This window comes from Heterocephalus glaber, unplaced genomic scaffold (assembly GCF_053883595.1).
Source record: "Heterocephalus glaber isolate CG9 unplaced genomic scaffold, H.glaber_assembly_v1.0 deba00001806, whole genome shotgun sequence".
In the NCBI taxonomy this organism is placed as follows: domain Eukaryota; kingdom Metazoa; phylum Chordata; class Mammalia; order Rodentia; family Bathyergidae; genus Heterocephalus; species Heterocephalus glaber.
This window is the reverse complement of record NW_028258481.1, coordinates 2,336,078-2,350,841: the sequence shown is the minus strand read 5'-3', so window position 1 is coordinate 2,350,841 and position 14,764 is coordinate 2,336,078. Positions and strand designations below refer to the sequence as shown.

At 39.6% G+C, this 14,764-nt stretch overlaps 2 long non-coding RNA genes across 3 annotated transcripts; one reads left to right on the top strand and one right to left on the bottom strand.

Annotated features, from left to right (window-relative positions):
* Positions 1 to 1,536: 1,536 nt before the first annotated feature.
* LOC147820719 (uncharacterized) lies at positions 1,537 to 4,449 on the bottom strand. The gene is made up of 2 exons (XR_015448290.1): positions 3,973 to 4,449; positions 1,537 to 1,931 (listed from the first exon to the last, which is right to left on the bottom strand). It is a non-coding gene; the product is annotated as an uncharacterized LOC147820719 (long non-coding RNA).
* LOC110347499 (uncharacterized) lies at positions 4,444 to 8,045 on the top strand. Of its 2 annotated transcripts, none has more exons than XR_002392172.2 (3): positions 4,444 to 4,858; positions 5,070 to 5,388; positions 6,787 to 8,045. It is a non-coding gene; the product is annotated as an uncharacterized LOC110347499 (long non-coding RNA). The 2 variants fall into 2 exon arrangements; XR_002392171.2 differs by having other exon boundaries at positions 5,057 to 5,388.
* Positions 8,046 to 14,764: the final 6,719 nt, after the last annotated feature.

The following is a 14,764-nucleotide window of genomic DNA, read 5'->3' as shown; positions in this document are numbered from 1 at the left end:
CATACCTAGGGATGGGATTCTTCTATCAGGCAGTAACTCTTTTTATGTATTCATGATTTTATGTTTTGAGGGATCTCCATGTTCTTCTCCATGCTGGATATGCTAATTCACAATGATTCCTAGGGTGATTTTACTCTGCACCTCACCCACACTGTCACTTTTCAACATTTTGGCAGTAGCCATCTTAACTAATGTGAGGCAATGTCTCCTCCTTATTTTAATTGCATTTCCTGATGACTGATGATAATGAGACTTTTTTCATGTAGTCATTGGTGACATTTTTCTTCTTTTGAGAGATGTCTGTGCAGGTTCTCTGCCCATTCTTGGATTGGATTATCTGTTTTCTATGTATTTATTTGTTTAAGTCTCATATATTTGCATATTAGTCACATATCAATATATTTATTGCAAATATTTTCTCCCAGTCTATGAGTTATCTCTTCACTCTGTGAATATTTTTTCCTGTGTTGTGCAAAACTTTTGATTTAATGCAGCCTCACGTGAATTTCTGTGTTTGTGTGATTCACTTTTTGGCCAGTGCTTTAGCAGGGCTATTGGAGAGGATTTGCCCAGCTGAACGATGTGGTGCCGCCCCCCCCCATTCCCTTCCTGATTTGCACAGTACAATGTCTTAGGTGAAGTTCTTAGGTTCATTTTTGTGTATGATATTGGATAAGGATGCTGTTTCATTCTTCTAGTTGTCATTACCATATAATGTTGGCAGTAGGCTGGTCATAAATGGCTTTCACCATATTGTGATGAGGTCCTTCTGTACCTATTTTCTTCAGGGTTTTAATCATGAAAGGATGTTGCATTTTGCCAAAGATTGAGATTACCATGTGATTTTTCTCCTTGTTTCTCTTTATAGACGGATTATATTTATTGATTTGCATATGTTGAACCACCCTTGTATCCCTGGGATCAAGCCTACTTTGTCATGATATACAGTCTTGATGATTCATTGCATTCTGCTTGCAAGTACCTTCTTGAGGATTTTTGTACCTGCATTAATTAAAGAGATTGATCTATGGGTCTCTTTTTCAGTTGAATCCATTTCTGGTTTTGGAATCAGGAAATGGTAGATGCCAGAAATGACTTTGGGAGTACTCCTTCCCTTTTGATCTTCTTAAAGTGCATGAAGAGTATTGGTGCTATGTTTTCCCTGAAGTTTTCAGAGAATTCAGCAATGAATCCATCTAGACCCAGGCTTTTCTTACTTGGTAGGTTTTCTCTTTATTACTGTTTCAGTTTCATTGCCTGTTATTGGATTATGCAAGGAATTTATATCTTCTTGGTTCTTTTTTATATGGATCTAGAAATCTAGCCATTTCTTCTGAATTTTCTAACTTCTTGGTGTACAGGTCTTGCAAAGTACTTCTTAATAATCTTTCTCATTTTGGCAGTGTCCATTGTGATTTCACTTTTTTATTTCTAATTACATTGATTTGGGTTTTTTCTCTCCTTTTTTGGTTAGATTGGCTAAGGACTTGTCTATTTTGTCTACACTTTCAAAGAACTGACACGACAATTCATTGATTCTTTGTAATTTTTGTTTCAATTTTATTGACACAGAAACAGGTTAAAATCTGAGGGGCTAGTGGGCTCATGTCTCCCCTCAACATCAAGCCCCAAGTGACTGGTGCACATTAGGTTTGTTCACTCAGATTTAATTTGGTTTCCACAGGACTCATCTGTCTCCCACCTTCTATGGTACTTCTCTTGGCAAACAACTTAACCTCAGGTGGTTTTGATTTTCCCTGCAGTGTGTTCACATGCTTGCATGCCCTCTTTCTTCTCAGTCGTCAGAAGGAGGCCTCATTCTTCACATCTGGTCTCCCACAGAGAAACCTGGGCCAGTGTCTCTCCAAGGACACTGAGATATGCCTCTATACAGAAGAGAGATGTTGAAGGCTGTGTAGAGGAGCCTGAGCCTGTAATTGACAAACTTGAGTTACAAGCAGCCCTTGCAAATGAATTGAGTTCATAAGTGAAGGATCCATTGTACTTTTAGAAGGTCTCTGAGAAGATATTTAAAAATACAGCAGGATTCTCCTTATTTCTTCTGTTATCTCCATGTACCTGTCATAACTGACACATTCCTGTGCCTTCTGAAATACATTACCAAATACTGGATTCTCCTTTTATAGATAGAATGTTCAGGATACATTTAGGGTCTGTATGAGGGACTATGTCTTTAAGAGCCTCTGAACATGGTGATCTGGAGTGTTACTGCCAGTTACTGATGTGCTTCCACAGTACTTTTAAGAATATGTTCTTTTTCATCAGGAGTGCAACAATGAGAAAACTTTGCAGTCTCATCCCTCAAAGCCAGACAGAAGTTATGCTCAACTCATTAAATTCACTCCTAAATTGATGAGAAACACTATGAAACCTTTGTTTACACTAAGTCATGGCTATCGCTGAGCAAAGAACATGTACTCTGAGAACTCCTCCATCCCCATCTGACACAACACATAAAGGATCAGACTCCCCTGAATAAAGTGAAGTATTAGATTGTTTCCTCATCTCAATCCTGATGGAATTTATGGGAAAGATAATGGTAAGGACAGAGGCAAAGAGTCATCTGCCTTGGCTGGGGATGAAAAGCAGCTAGAAGAGAACAGGAAACTATCAGCTCAGGAGATAGAGAAGGTAGCCTCTCATCGATGCAGCAAGGCCCCATACTGGACACCAGTCAAGCACAGATAAGTGGAAAAGTGTCTGTGGGCAGCAGGAGTCTTTCTATGTTGGGTTCTAGGGCCTAGGGTATTTAGAAACTGGAGCCATGCAAATAATTTTATAAAAATCTGTATGTAGTAATATCTCCCCACTTCCTTTTTACAAGCTAGAACCACCTGTGGAATTTTAATTCAGAGAACTATTCTTCAGGCAGAAATTCTAAATTAAACCATGACCAAACGTATAGATTATCAGCCTCTTTTTTTAAACCATCTTCTTAAATTTGTCACAGCAGGCATCTTAGCAGTGAGTTGTTGTAATACTCTGTGTGGCTTCCATGTTCTCTAGGAACTTTTCTAGATTAAGCATAAAAAATGTTGGACTCATTACCATTTTGGCCAATATCAGGGAGAAGAAAGCTATAGCACCAAACTCCACATGCAAAACTCTTTCATGTTACAAACCCTTAACACATCCACACAAAAAAGCACCAGAACACAGAAACACAAGGAAGGCAATAACAGTTGATGAGATTACAGAGATAGCACAATTAATATATCAGAACCAAAATTTTCCCACATAAATGCAGCCTAAAGAAATCACAAATCTCCTGCACAGATGCAAGATTAATGGAGAGCAGGCAGTAGCATAAATCAAATACAAGGAACTGGGAAGAACTCAGATCCTTTATCCGGAAAAGCCATTTTCAACAAGAAGGACCCAATGTTCTGCAGAGCCAGCAAATGAATAAAGTCCCCGTCTTGAAGAACACACCAAACCATGCCACAGAACCACTACCTTGGAAATGAAGAGGTACAGTCAAGCACCCAGTTAAATCCAAGCAATGAAGCCTGACACACCTGTCCCCCATTCACCTTGCACATGTCCACCTATGGTGGCAAAGCACTTTTTATGATTGCATTGCAACCCCCTAGTGAATATCCTGACACATGAGCAGGGCTTGTGGCTCTAACCCACTTTGCTGTAGATGACTATTGCCAACCTAAATCTGGGCAAGAATCACCAACAGGAGGGCCAAGTCAATCCACCAGTTCAAACAATGACAAATTTCAGATTAAATTCCACAAAATTTTAATTTCAAGTGTTACATGAAATCTTCCTCTTGAAGGGAAATTCAATTCCCCATAAAGGATAATTTCAAAATAATTATTTTGAAGGGGCAATAATGAAACTTATTAATTCCAAGTGGGATTTGAGTGGAGAGACTTTAAAAATACCCATAGTCTTTCACCAAGAAACAGAAAAGAGGAGGTTGGTGGAGATATCACAGACCTGTGCTGAGCCTCAGCTGCAGACATTTGGTGAAATCTTACTCTGTGAACTCAACTTGCACCAGTGCTTCACCAGTCCCCACGGTGTGGAAAAACCATTGTGTTCAATAAGGTGTTCAAAACCAAACCAGGCATTTCAATCTCCTCCAAAATTTTCTGAGGGGTAACAAATACCAAGCGTGCAATACTAGATCAAAGTGATGGTCTTGAGACAGGAGATAGACAGTGTGGGACACATCCTAGAGTTAGGCTCATGATAAACTTGATGCCTCCTGATTCTTGAAGAGCATATTTCCTTAACATGCTGACATGAGCCTGAGAAATCCCCTCAGGCCCTTATCACAATTCTTGACCACTGTCCTGAGCCCCAAAACACATGATCTATCTGGCTTGGGGAATCCAAGGGTGACCACATGGCCATTATGACATCACTAGCATTGTGAATTTGACATTCCTCCTCCACAGCCTTAGTCCATATTAAGGCAAACATGCTCCTCCTCATGTGAGGATGGAAATTCCCAACAGGACATAGTCCCCTTAATCCCACCACAAGACACAGGAAAGTTCCAATGAAACCTCAAAACCTAAAGCAGAAAGGACCACTCCAGTCAAACAAACTCTTGAGTTTTCTCATCAACCTACTCCCCACCTGAGCACTGTAACTTCCTTTAACAAATTTCTTCATCCTTACTACTTCTGGATGCTCTGCTCAATTCCTTGTTCAGGACAGAAAGAGCCACATTTATGGGATAAGACTGACATGAGCTATGGTTAACAGGTTCACATGATGAAGGAAAGATAATAAAAGAAGAATGGCATTGACAGATGCAGTATTTCATAACATCCCATAAAGTTGCCTCCTGAAAGGAAAATAAACATCTAACCAGGTAAAGAGCTTTATTTTCTACAGTAGTCTTGGGTACCCACATAAAGTATAGTACTTCAAATGTAATTAACTGTGAAAGTTTTAGGTAAAAATTCCCCTGGGGTGGTATCAGTCTGCCCTGTGCACAATTTCTCATAGATAGCCATGGAAACAACACAATGTGGCCACAGACTCCATATCCATTCATCTGTATGGTAAGTTTATTGTTTCAGGGTCTTCTCATCATCTCATGCGGGCAAGATGATTCTACAGACAAAGAAATCAGAAGATGGAAATTCCCTGTAGAGCGTTCATCTCTACACATGAGGCCTGAGTTAATGGTCTCCCTGCACTAGCTCAGGTCCCGCAGAAGCTGAGCCAGGCACCCTCAGGAGCCCCCTACTCATCACTCTCTCTCCTGCCTGGATTCTGATCACTCCCACCTTGCTCTCCATGAAACCCAACATCTGAAGAGAACCTGCCTAACAAGAGCAAGCCTGACCATCCACCAGAGGCCTCTTGCTAATGGGCCTCTTCTTTCTTCACCTCAAGGTGAGTGAGTGGAGGCAGGGTTGTCCTTGAGCAGGATGTTAAACTCCTTCTCTTCCAGTGACTCACACCATGGATCAGAGTAGAGATTATCTCACCTAATGAGCATGAGGTGTTCTTGGTAATGTATGGATAAAATCATAGGAACCAAAATGAAATCTTTAAGGACAAACTATTCTCAAGCCTACATATTACCACCAACACCCTATCACCGCACAAGTTTTCAAGTCCAAGAAAAGATGAAGTCTGAAAAACCACACATTGTAAAAGGTAGTGACAAAAAATATATAGCAAATTACTCCAGAATAGAAAAAAAATAATAAACAGCATACACTGCATGTAGCATCCATGAAGCATTGCACTGGACAACAAATTAAACACAGCAAAATGGGACACATAATGTGCCATTCTGTGTTCTGAATAATGATAGAGACAAACAGTTTGAGAAAAGTTAAATTTCTGCAAGTTTAGAGTGTTGGGAAAAATTGGGGGAGAAAAATTGGACACAGTTTGTATGACAAGTGAAAGAAATGTCACTTGCCAGTGGCAATAGATATTAACCATATGTGAATCCAGATACTGATTATGCATTCATTAAATAGTTGCTACAAACAAAACCAAGGCACTGGGAAGGCAGAAACCTTCAATTTGATTCCAACTCCCAAAGCATGGGCACACAGGAGGGCAGGGAGAGTGACACAGCGGTGTCGGAACTGACAGTAATAATGGAGGCAGAGGGGGTGGTGGGACAGTGCAGAGGAAATGACACTCATCCAGGGGTTGCAGAAGACACTCTCTCCAGCAGGAGACTGGGTCAGAGGGAGAGGCAGAAGCCAGCTGTGCAGGGGGCCGGGCTGAAGTCTTTCTGTAGGAGGTGGGGGCAAGCAGTGCAGAGGAGAAGGCTGATGGGGAGGAAGTGGGGGCAGTGCAGGGGCCACATCAGAGATGGAGCTGGTGTCACGTGGATGTCACCAAGAAGCAGGCACTGATGCCCTGTGGAGATGCCACTTGCCCCTCTATTCCTTCTGCTTTGATGGAAGGATTCAGTCCTGTCACACAGGCGTCCCTGCAGAAGTACAGGTGGAATTTATAATAGAATTAATGTACTGAGATTTCAGCCTTCAAGCAAGAAGGTGGGCAGTGCCACCCTGTGTGAGGTGCGGTATCTTTCAGTCACAGAAGAATTTCTTCATGTGACTGCAGTGCTTGTTGACCAAACGAATTTGAGCTGACTCTGGAGCTGCCAGATGTATTCCTGCTCATTTCAGATGGTCAGTTTTCCCTCCAGAGCCTTAATCATGGAAGAAAGAGTGGAACAAATTTACAAAGTATAAATTCTAACTTAACTCAGGTCTCAGGCAAGCAGGAGGGTAAGTAAAGTAAGTCCCCTTTCTGTTGCAGGTTGGCAGAGGCTATGCAGCAGGATGCTGTGTGCCTGTTTCTCCACATGGAGGCGCTGTGTCCTTGGGTTTGACACCTAATAATTGATTGAAAAGTGTCACACCCTGAGGTCAGGGTTTCCTCCTTTATCTGTAACAAGCACAACACGATACTTTGAACCCACTTATTCCTCAGGCCCACAGATTTCGAACAACCTGCCCAACTGTGGGGCTGTTTTGTGGGTCCAAGTGGGCTTCAAAGCAATGAATGATAAAATGAGAGCTGTGAATCCTTGGGATCCTCAGACGGGGAACCCTAAGGAATGGAAAAGGCTGGGTGTGTTTGAAAACAGGACTGTCTCTGTGGCTGGCAGTGAGTCAGATATGGCAATGAGGAGATCCGTGATTGGCCTGGAACTCTTTCCTGACTTCAAGAGGAGTTAATGTCTTTAATTCTCAAATGCTGGTGATACAAATAGAAACAAATCAGTTGTCATTGTGCTGATACACAGTGAGAACACTTGAAAAAAGTAACTTCTGCATTTTGGCCCCAGGTTTATTTTACATAAGACAATGAAAATTAACTGCACTGCCATTAATGACAGGTTTTACTTATTTAAGTTAGATTGGTATTCAGTGTTTGTAGTTTACCACACTTTGCTACTCGTACATGGCTGGGAAAGTGCTGATTCTGCATTTTGGTGCTTGTGAATAGTGCCTCAGTGACCATCAGAGGGAAATGTCTCCACAGCAGCCTGGTTCCTTTCCTCCGCACACGTCCCCAGGAGTGAGACTGCTATCTCATAGAATGGTCCTATTCTTAATCTCTTGATAAGTTCTAAAGCTGCCCCCATAAAGACTAACCTTACCTTCCCAACAACAGCGTTCTCCTTTCTCCATACTATTGCCAGATTCTGTTATCTTTGCTTTTCTAATAACAGCCCCTCCAGCAGAAGTGAGTTGAGAAAGATAAACACTCCCTGCTCTCACTCACAGGCAGAGCTGAAATAGTTAATCTCCTAGAAGCAGAGTGCAGGGTGGGGGTTACCAGAGGATCAGGCAGTGGCTTCTTCAGGGTTGGGATGACCAAGGTCACAGGTGCAGAGACACAGCCACCCAGGAACCAGGAGTGGACAAGATGTGTGATGCAGCATGGGGACTATGGTTAGTGGTGATATATTGTACTCTCAACAGTTTAGAAAAATGGATGTTAAGTGTTCTTATCACAAAAAGAACAATGGGTGATAATACACAATTTAATTAACAACATTTAAGCTTTTCACAAAGTATTCTCCAAAATGTTGTGCTGTATATAAAATGCATATAATTTTATATCTCTTTTTATAAAAACATTTGGAAAAATATCTTTATGACTGCTTTATAGATTTTTAATAAAGTTTTCCTAACTAATACATTTTTAGTTACATTTCCCTCTCTTCCAAATGCAAACTCGTTTCTAAAGTAATACTATTTCTGTGTAACAGGGGTGTTGTCAAAGTGCCCAGACTTTCAAATCCATCTCTCTAGGGCACACTTCCATACTCCTACTCAATTCTGCTGGCAAACACTCCAGTAGAGCAACTTAAAATATTCCCTAAACAAAGAAATAAGAACCAGATATACCTTGGAAATAGAAAATACTAATTTTCTTTGAATGTCTTGTCACAGACTATATTTCCACTAATCAGGAAAATTCCCAAGATTTTCTAATTTCCCCACTGATCTATTTGTCTTACCTGTGGGATCAAAGAAAATGTTCACAATTTCCCAGCCAAGGTTCCCGTCTCCTGTAAGGGGGAAGTTGCATGTAAACAGCACCCTACTGGAGTGTTAGCTCTGTGTCCTGGCAGATTTGTGTGTCCTTCAAGGGCGGTGTGGAAAAGAATCAGCAGACCCTGGCTCTGTCATGGAAATGCTCTGCCCTCTCCTGTGGGTGTCCCACTGTATCCCCAATGCAGGTTTCTCTGTATTTAATACACATGTGTGCCATTTTTATCACCCCATAATTAAATACATATCATGTGGGAGCTGTGCCAATCCTTGGCCAAGAGATGAAAATGATGGAGGCTCATTTGGAGGCTCAGCACAGCAGAGGGTTCTTATCTCATGATAAGACAACAATATTCAAATACTATCCACAGAACTGCTGTCTTCTGACAGTGTACCTTGTGTTAGTGATTTTGCTTGTTCAGTTCACATTCACAAGGACAATTTTTTCTAGAAGAACAAAATCATCAGTTTCCCTATATCTGCTATGCCCACGTATGTTGTTGTCCACTGCATCTTCTCTAAACTCCAGAGAGGTGGATATTTTAGTGCAATAAGTCTAACAATGAATGTGGTGACATCCTTTGGACTAAGTCCTCAGCTGTCACACCTCATGTGTCCAGCTGGAAGACCATGGACTCAGAAAGGGTTACTCCAAGTATAAACACTATGCCCATTGTCTATACCACCTGTGCCACCATATACACGGTGCCCACTTATGGCAGACAAACCTCACTCTCCCAGTCATCTTACATACATATTTGTTTGTATATAACTTGAACTGTTACTATCTCTTAACAAAGACCAAGGACCTCCTAACTTTGGCCAGAGAGAAGATGGAGAACTCTCGGAACTCTCAACCTGGGAAGGTTCTTGATGTCTCATTACAGAAAAAAATTTCAGAACAGTCACTAAGAGAACTGGGCTGGGTTAGTAGACATAGTTAGAAAGTAAGAGAACATTCAGAAGAGACTTCAAATTAAGGATCTGAAGCAGGCACAGATGTGACAGAGAGGAGCACAGCACACAATGGAAAGAACCAGTAAATTAGAGGATAGAACGATGGACACTGTTATGTCTGGAGTTCAGAGAGATACAAAACTGAAGAAAGAGAGGAAAGATTTACAGATATGTGAAACACAATGAACCAGAAAAACATGGCATTGGGGCAGAACTGAAAAAGAGAGAAAGGGGCCAGAGAAATTTGAAAAAAAAAATGGTGGCACACCATTTTCTAGATGGTTAAGGATGAGAATATACAGAAAGTCAACAACAATAAGAATACACTGAAAGAGATCCTCACCAGATATAATTGCTCCAGAAAAGACCAAACACATAGTGAAATTTGCAAGAGGCAAGAGTGAGGTGACTTCTCACGTGTAAACAACCTTCAGGGAGAATGGCAGGGAGGTTTCACACCATAAGCTTTGTTATCAATAACTAACAAGCCTTGGTGAGAATGTTAAAAATCAGAGTCCTGGGGCACTGAATGGATATGTACAATGCTACAGCTGCTACCAAACAAAACATAAATAGATAAAAAGAGAAAAACACAGGATGAAGCAATTGTATTCCAGGAACATACTCAAAGAATTGGAAGCAGACTCCTGCAGAGGTATTCGTGCACCAAAGTCCATACAAGCACTATTCACAATACCCAAAATATGGAAGCATCCAAGAGAGCATTGGTAAGTGAATGGTATGAGCAAAATGTAGAAATCATGTATAATTAAGTCTTAATCTACCTTCAAAACCAATGAAAGGCTGACCACAGCATAGATTGATCTCAATAACATTGTATTAAGTCAGGTGTCCCCAAACCATTGGAACCGGGCCTCACAAAAGGAGGTGAGCTGAGATTGCTGAAGGAAAGCTCTACCTGTATTCACAGCCACTCCCCTTCTCTCCCATCACCAGCTGAACTCTGCCTTCTGTAGGATCAGGGAGACATTAGATTCTCATAGGAGCATGAACCTTATGCCCATGTGAGAAATCTAAATTGCACATTCTTTATAAGATCTAAATCCTGATGATTTGAGGTAGAGCTGAGGCCAAGATGCTAGCACTGGGGAGGAACTGCAAACACAGATGAACATTAGCAGAGAAGTTTCACTCCAGAGACCATGATAAACTGATTGCTTGCAACATTTTATCAAAACTCTCCTAGCTGCAGCTACTGGCAAGCTCTACAACAGCAAGTTAGGTGATGTCCTTCAATTGTATAGCTGCATCAGGTGGTAGGTTTTAAGTGAGAATCAAGGATTAGTTTAGCCTGTGGGTGGCTCACCCATTTATATTTTCCATGTCCATCCGTGACTCTTACCTGCACTGTGCACTTGTATCAGTCAATATTTTTCCATTAAGTTTATGAGTATATTTTAAGTATACAATTCAGTTACATTCATCGTTGGAATCTTGCACTTTTACATGATGTATCTTGGTTCATATTTTTTCAAATTCCCCTACCCTACCTTCATCTCCTCCACCCTTCCCTATTTACAAAGACAATTTTTGCATTGCTTCCTTTTCTTATATTTTTTCTTTTTCCTTCTGTCCTTTCCCCTACCCCTCCCACGTCCCCTATTCCTTTAGAACTTTTCTTCCCATTTCATAATATCAATTATACATTTTGGTCCTTATTTACACTTTTAGTTTTTCACACCAGAGAAACTATTCAGTATTTACACATGTGTGTCCTATTAATTTCAGTTAAGAGCATGACCTCAATGTGTATTACTTAACTATAGATGTCTCTAGTTTCTTATTATTTATGGCTGAGTAGTACTCCATTTTATAGAAATAAAAAACATCTTCTTTATCCAGTCTGCAGTTGATGGGCAATTGGGCTGTTTCCAAGTTTTAGCTATTACAAACTGTGCCACTATAAGCATGGGTCAACATATATCACTGTGGAATGATTCTTTTAATTCTTCTGGGAAGATACCCAGCGAAGGAATAGCTGGGTCAAATGGGACTTCTAATTCTAGTTGTTTGAGGTATCTCTATATTGTTTTCTACAGTGTTTACACCAATCTGCACTCCCACCAACAATGAAGAATGATTCCTTTGTCTCCACATCTCTGACAGCATTTGCTATTGGTTGATTTCTTGATAGCAGCCATTCTTTCTGGGGTGAAGTGTAATCCCACTGTTTTCATCTGCATCTCTCCAATGACTAATGATGTTGAACATTTTTTCATATGTTTATTTGCTGCCTTTCCTTCTTCTGAGAAATGTATTTTCATTTCCAATGCCCATTTTGAATTGGGTCTTTATATTTGGGGTGTCTGATTTATTTAGTTCTTTATATATTCTAGATAGTAGACTTTTGTCTGAGGAACAGCTAGTAAAATTTTTTCCTACATTGTAGATTGCCTCTTAGCTCTCATGGTAGTTTCTTTTGCAGTGCAGAAGCTTTTTAACAAGATGAGATCCCAGTTGTTGATTCTCGGTGCTAGTTCCCATGCTGCTGAGGTTTTGTTCATAAAGTCTTTTCCTATGCCAATATCTTCGAGTGTTCTACGTAACATATCTTTCAGCAAGTTTAGTGTTTCTGTTTTCATATTTAGATCTTTAACCCACTTCAATTTTAGTGTAGTGCACAGTGAAAGATAGGGTCTACCTTTAATCTTTGGCAAGTTGAAATCTAGTTTTTCCAACACCATTTATTAGAGAGACTATCTTTCTTCCAGTGAGTGTCTTTGGGTGCTTTGTTGAAAATGAGGAGGCTCAGTGTGTCTGGAGTTGTTTATGCATCTTATAATCTGTTACACTGGTCCTTGTTTCTGTTTACTTGCTGGTACCATGCTGTGTTTATCATAGTAGTTTTGCAGTACAGTTTCAAGTTGGGGATTGTGATATCCCCTACTTTGTCTTTAATGCCTAGAATTGCTTTTGTTATTCTAGGCCTCTTCTTGTCCAAATGAATTTTTGGATTGTTTCCTCATGGTCTGTGAAGTATGATGCTAGAATTTCAATCAGGATTGCATTGAATCTATACAACAGCATTGGATTTATGTCCATTTTCACTATATTGGTTTTTCCTACCCAGGAGCAAGGAACTTTTTTTCATTTTCTTATATCCTCTTCAATCACTTTTTTCAGAGTGTTGTAGTTTTCAAGGTAGATGTCTTTTCCTTCCTTCATTAGATTGATTCCCAGATATTTCCATTTTGAGCTGCTGTTGTAAAAGGCAATGTTTTACCAATTTTTCTCTCAGTGAGTCTGTTATTTGTGTACAAGAAGGCTATTGATTTTTGACTGTTGACCTTGTATCCAGATATTCTAATGAATCTGTCAATTAAGTCTAAAAGACTTTAACAGCTTTTTGGGTCTTCCATGTAGCTTCCATATTTTGGGTATTGTGAATAGTGCTTGTATGGACTTTGGTGCACAAATACCTCTGCAGGAGTCTGCTTCCAATTCTTTGAGTATGTTCCTGGAATACAATTGCTTCATCCTGTGTTTTTCTCTTTTTATCTATTTATGTTTTGTTTGGTAGCAGCTGTAGCATTGTACATATCCATTCAGTGCCCCAGGACTCTGATTTTTAACATTCTCACCAAGGCTTGTTAGTTATTGATAACAAAGTTTATGGTGTGAAACCTCCCAGCTGTTCTCACTGAAGGTTATTTAGCATCAGCAAATAATGACAGTTTAAAATCTTCCTTTCCTATCTTTATTCTTTTATTTCTTTCTCTTGTCTAATTTCTGTGGCTAATGTTTCCAAAACTATATTGAACAGGAGTGGTGATAGTGGACATTCTTGTTTTGTTCCTGATTTTAGAATGAAGGTTTTCAGTTTTTGACTATTTAGAATAATGTTGGCTTTTGGTTTTCATTGATAGCCTTTATCAAATTGAGATAAAGAACATCTATTCCAATTTTCTGTAGGGTTTATAACATGAATGGGTGTTGAATTTTGTCACATGATTTTTCTGCATCCATTGAGATGATCATATGGTTTTTGTCCTTGACTCTGTTCATGTAGTGTATTACATTTGTTGATTTATGTATTTTGAACCATCCTTGCATCCCTGGCATAAATCTGACGTGGTAAAGATGTATGATCTTCTTGACAATTTGGTATTCTGTTTGCCATTATGTTATTGAGGATTTTGACATCTATTTTCATTAGGGAGATTGGCTTATAGTTCTCTCTTTTTGTGGTTGGTTACATCCTTTCTTTTTGAATCAAAGTAACACTGGCTTCCAGGAATGAATTTGGAAGTATTGCTTTCCTTTCAATTTCATTGAAAATTTTAAAGAGTAGTGCCAGTAGTTCTTCTCTAAATGTCTTATAAAATTCAGCAGTGAAGCCATCAATAGCTGGGCTTTTCTTTGTTGGTAAATATTTAATTATGTCTTCAATTTCAATGATTGTAATTGGGGTGTTTAATATTTTTATATCTTCTTTGTTCAACTTTGGTAATTCCTATGTATGTATCCATTTCTTCTGTGTTTTCCATTTTACTAGAGTACAGATTCTCAAAGTAGGTATTGATCCTCTGGATTTCTGCTGGCACAGTTGTTACTTCACATTTTTCATTCCTAATTGCTTGGATTCGAGTATTTTCTTTCCTTTTCTTGATAAGATTGGTGAAGGGTTTATCAATTTTATTTATTCTTTAAAAAAACCAACTCAGTCACAGTTTTGATAAGCCCCCAAGCTAACCATAAGTAAAATAAGTAGGAAAAAAATGTCACTGAAGAGGTTCTTTGAAAATGGAGAACAACTGAATGATTTCACAGCAGAAGTCTCTAAGGCTGCCAACAAAAGAAAAGCTGCATTTAAAAGAAAATATGAGTCCTCTTTAAGCTCTGGATTCATTGCAAAAGGAGATTCACATTCCTCATGCCCACTTTGTACAATTTGTCTTCATTAGCTATCATCCATTTGTGAATGAAGTGATAGAATCCACTTTGTATATGCTAGAAGAGAATCAACTAAACTGCTTAAGACCTCAAATGATAGTGGTGTTTAAAGTGTTGACAACCATTTCAAATCTTCCTATGTTCTCAAGTAGAGTTAAGGCAGAATAGACTGAAGTTGACAGAAAAGCATTGAACAGACTGCTTCTTTTTCCAGTGTTCTGTGTTTGTGAATCAGGGTTTCTAAACTGAGAGAAAACCTGCCAGAAATATCTTGGAGGAGACTGGACATCAGCAAAACTCTTCAGATATCCCTCTGTCCCATCACTCCCATGGGGCAATCTATTGCCAGGAAAACAAAC